General features: G+C 41.0%; 1 protein-coding gene and 1 long non-coding RNA gene across 2 annotated transcripts in view; one reads left to right on the forward strand and one right to left on the reverse strand.

Annotated features, from left to right (window-relative positions):
* The window catches only part of NHS (NHS actin remodeling regulator), a 485191-nt gene that overhangs the window by 281835 nt on the left and 199218 nt on the right, over nt 1–4138 (forward strand). The window lies entirely within an intron of this gene.
* LOC138171243 (uncharacterized) overlaps nt 300–4138 on the reverse strand; it is a 24923-nt gene continuing 21084 nt past the window's right edge. The window contains exons 2-3 of the long non-coding RNA XR_011170837.1: nt 2645–2979; nt 300–1695 (exon numbers count right to left, since the gene is read on the reverse strand). This is a non-coding gene — a long non-coding RNA (uncharacterized lncRNA). The remainder of the gene's footprint in view (nt 1696–2644; nt 2980–4138) is intronic.

Consider the following 4138-nt stretch of genomic DNA (forward strand, 5'->3'; position numbering starts at 1 on the left):
AGAAAGAAAGAAAGAAAGAAAGAAAGAAAGAAAGAAAGAAAGAAAGAAAGAAAGAAAGAAAGAAAGAAAGAAAGAAAGAAAGAAAGAAAGAAAGAAGGCAGGACTGGGAGGAAGGAAAAGTAGGGAAGATCATGACAATGGGGTAGGGATGACTTCATCATCATTATTATCATCATCAACAATTAGCATTTATTAAACACTATATGCCAGTGTAGCAGCAAGCACCCCAGTGTCCCCAGTGTGGCTGCCAACACAGGTTCTTAGATCTGCTTTGTTAAAGGAAAGCCACTCAAAATGGGTTAACAAGCTTACTTTAATCAGTCAAATATGTATCGTTTACCTAGTTCAGGGGAAAAAGGTCAGCACCCCGAACTTCAGAGTATACAGACAGAATTATCAAGACAGAGAAACGGATCAAGTAGACAGGTTTCCAAACTGTCCAACCATGACATCCATACCAAACCAACATCTGGGTTTTTCAAAGCCGGGGGGCTCTCAACAATGGCTTCCCAGAGTCTCATCTGATCAAATCACAGAACACTTCTCAAAGAGAGCCCCGAAGCAAAGCCTCACATCAGGGATTATATAGCCTTCTACTGGGTCAGAGAATGTAACCACCCTCTGGACCCACTGCCCAATCACACAGCATCAAGGTGTGGGCATTCCTGAAAACCCAGCCTCCTGCCGCAGGCTCCATGTGACCACATTCAGCCTATTAGGAGGCAGAGGATATTTTCAAATCAAGGAAGGTTCTCAAAGTCTCTTAAGCCTATCAAAGGGCCCAAGGGCAGGGAAGATCTTTACATTTGCATTTCCATTACAGCCAGGCACTGGTCTGGGAATAGAAAGAAAGAAAAAACAAACATTCCCTGCCTTAGTGCAGCTCACATTCTAAAGGTTAGTCATCCAATAAACACATATTAAGCTCCTACTGTGTGCCAGGCACTATACCATGGGGAAGATAGCACGCGAACAACGATGTGCATACATTCATACATACATATATATACATACATATATACAATAAAAGGGTCCTAAGGTCTGATATCACAACCAAAAAACAGAGACTATCCAAATGGCGGATAATGGTGGTAGACTCTGAAGGTATTGCATAGGGCAATAATTAGAAGACATTTTCTGTGCTCGACTTCAGAAACTACATTTTCTTTTCTCTCAAGAAAGTGGCCAAAGTGCTTTGGATTATAAAGCGAAGGGGATAGAGCTCCCTTCCATTCACATCAGGTCAAGAAGCATTTATGAAGCACCAATTGCATGTTGAGAACTGTGCTAGGGCATGAAAATTTCCTGCCCTCCAGGAGCTTAGAATCTAGAGGTGGGAAATAGTGTACAAATGGAAGCAGGAAAGGGGTGGCGACCAGGTGATACCCTGGGGGGTATTGTATTCTGTAGAGCTGAAACCAGCAGAGCAGCAGAAGTGGAGTGGAGTTGTCCAAAAAGTTTGATTTCTGTCTGGAAGTCCTTGAGAAGAAGAATTTGGTGCTGTACCCTTGGAGAGGAGGCCAAGGGAGGTGGTGACAGTCAAGTCTTGAATCAATAGCAAGGTGATGAGACTAGCGATGATGAACTTAACCCTAGGAAGGGCATCTCTTTCCTTAGAGCTGAAACCAGGCAGGACAGCAGACACTGAGTGGAGTCCTTCTTCTCACAATCAAAGAAAAGAGGATGGGAGCTTTTCTAAAAGACAATGGGATGAGGCAGAGAGAATTTAAGTGGATGGAGAAAGAACCCACTATATTTGGCCAGTTTAACCTCACAAACATTTTAAATTACTTTTTACAATTGCATGTAAAAACAATTTTTAACATTTGTTATTTTTTTAATTTTAAGTTCCAAATTCTGTCCCTTCCTCTCTCCTTCCCCCCATCCCTGAAATGGAAAGCAATTTGATATAGGTTATATATGTGCAATCATGCAAAACATATTTTGCTATTAGTTGTCAATGAAACTTTTTAAACACCTACTGTGTGCAAGACTGCTGGATTTTAAGTACACAGTGATGGAAAACCATACAGACTTGAGATCTAGTCAGTAAAGGCTGAATTTTGAATGAACTTTGACTCTTTAGTCAGAGAAGAGGCCTTTGGGAAGAAGGAAAGGCAAAAGCAAGGATTGAGCAGAAGGAAACAGTTTAGTTTTTCCATATGTCTCAAGGGGATTCCTTCTAGCAAAAGGTCATTTGGCAGCAGAATGCAGGTCAAGACCCAAGCCCAGTTAGCATATGATAAACTTGTCAAGCTTTTTATGGCACTTTTCAAGCCCTTCTTACATTTATGTTCTTATTTACATTTCATTTCAGATGAACTTAATAAAAGTTCCTAGGAGTTACTTTTGTGTGTGTTTAAATCAAGATAAACTACTTCCTGCTTTGCTAAATAGAAAAGGACTCAAGAAGCTATGTTGGCTAGGTGCCAGAAGCAGCCTCAGACAAAACAAAAGTCATTTTGGAGTTTGGAAAATGGAACAAAAAAAATCCATATTCTTTCTTTTTTTTTTCCCCTTTACCCCATTGATATGCCCTAAAAGTTATCACTTTCAATGCAAAACGTCACCAGTTGATTGTAGTAGAAAGATCTATGAGTTCACATCAGAAGGTCTGGGTGTGAGTCCCAGTTTCATTACTTACCAGTTAGAACTCCATCAAATTTTCCAATCCTCATTAATGTCAGTCCGTCCTTCATTCTCAAAGAAGCGCCAACGCTGAGTCCCATGGTCCACTCCCCTCGTTTCCTCTTGCTGTTGCTATTGTTTTCCTGCCAATGGTTAGTATCCAGAAGAATTACCCCAGGTAGCCTTTCCCACCCAGGACTAGAGGGAACTCCAAGCAGGCGATGCACAAGAGATTGCATCCTTATTAGTGATCCTGGAACCCCAGAAGACCCGATGTTGGTACTGTCATTTATTGTCTTCATTTCTCTGGACAAATTGATTTGCCTACCTCTTTCTCTTTAGTTTCATCATCTGTAAAAGGAGGGAATTAGATTCAGTTATTTACAAGTCCTCTCACCTCTGAATCTTACAATTTCCATTCAAGGACTCAAGCCTACTTTGGCCTTCAAAGGAGAGCTAGTCTACTTAGGAAAATAAATTAAAAAAAACAGAAAATAGAGTTTGGGGCTACACCCCATGGAGCTATGATAGAAGGATTTAGTTGAACAAAATTCCCTATTCCTACAGGCTTTGGAGTAACTAGTCTCACTTTCATGAGGGTTCATCCCAAATAAAAGACAGGAGGGAAATGACCGTTTATTAAGCACCTACTGTATGCCAGAACTGTGCCAAATACTTTACAAATGCTATCTCACTTGATCCTCATAACAGCCCCAGGAGGTACACATGTTATGATCCCTATTTTATAGAGGAGGAAGCTGAGACAGACAGAGATGAACAGACATGCCCAGGAGCACACAGCTATTAAATGTCTAAGGTTGAGTGGAACTCAGGTCTTCTCCCTGACCCACCTGGCAAGTCTCAATCCTTGCTTTGGTTAAGGTCATCCCATTTGGTAATGGACATCTTAGCTGAGGAGCATTCCCTTGAGCCTCACTTTGCCAGTGAATCATTTTCCTCCCATTAGCAATTATTCACAGGCCATTTCCATCTAAAATAGTCCACGTTGTGGCTTAGAGTTATAGAAAAGGATTTCCTCTCCTAGCGCATTTAGAAATTCCTTGGTTCTAAACAAGTACAGTTTACTCTACTTAAACCTCCTAAATAAATTGTTCACGTTTAAGCACTGTAATGTATAACACCTCAGAACAAAAAGGAACAGGGAAGAGATGCTTTGTTTCACATGGTACGCCTGGCTCCCCACCACACGCACACACGCGCTCTCATCATCTTCTGCACTGCATGGGATGCTCCCACAGAAATACTCCCCACATGGAATCTGGCTAATATGGGAGTTAACAAGTTGGACTTAAGGTGATCGAGTATCAGGCTTGACTAGGGAGGTCATGCAAATCTTCTGCCAAAAGCAGACCTTAATAGAATTAAGTTATCTATTTAATAGATATTAATTATCTATCAATAGGAATAAATTATCTATTAAATTATCCATGTCTTAGTTCTGTCCACTGCATGAGGCAGTTGCTCCATAACTGGCACAATAAATCTGCAA

This window comes from Petaurus breviceps, unplaced genomic scaffold (genome assembly GCF_028583685.1).
Source record: "Petaurus breviceps papuanus isolate PSGF00001 unplaced genomic scaffold, PetGlider_PUasm1.0 419, whole genome shotgun sequence".
Classification (NCBI taxonomy): Eukaryota; Metazoa; Chordata; class Mammalia; order Diprotodontia; family Petauridae; genus Petaurus; species Petaurus breviceps.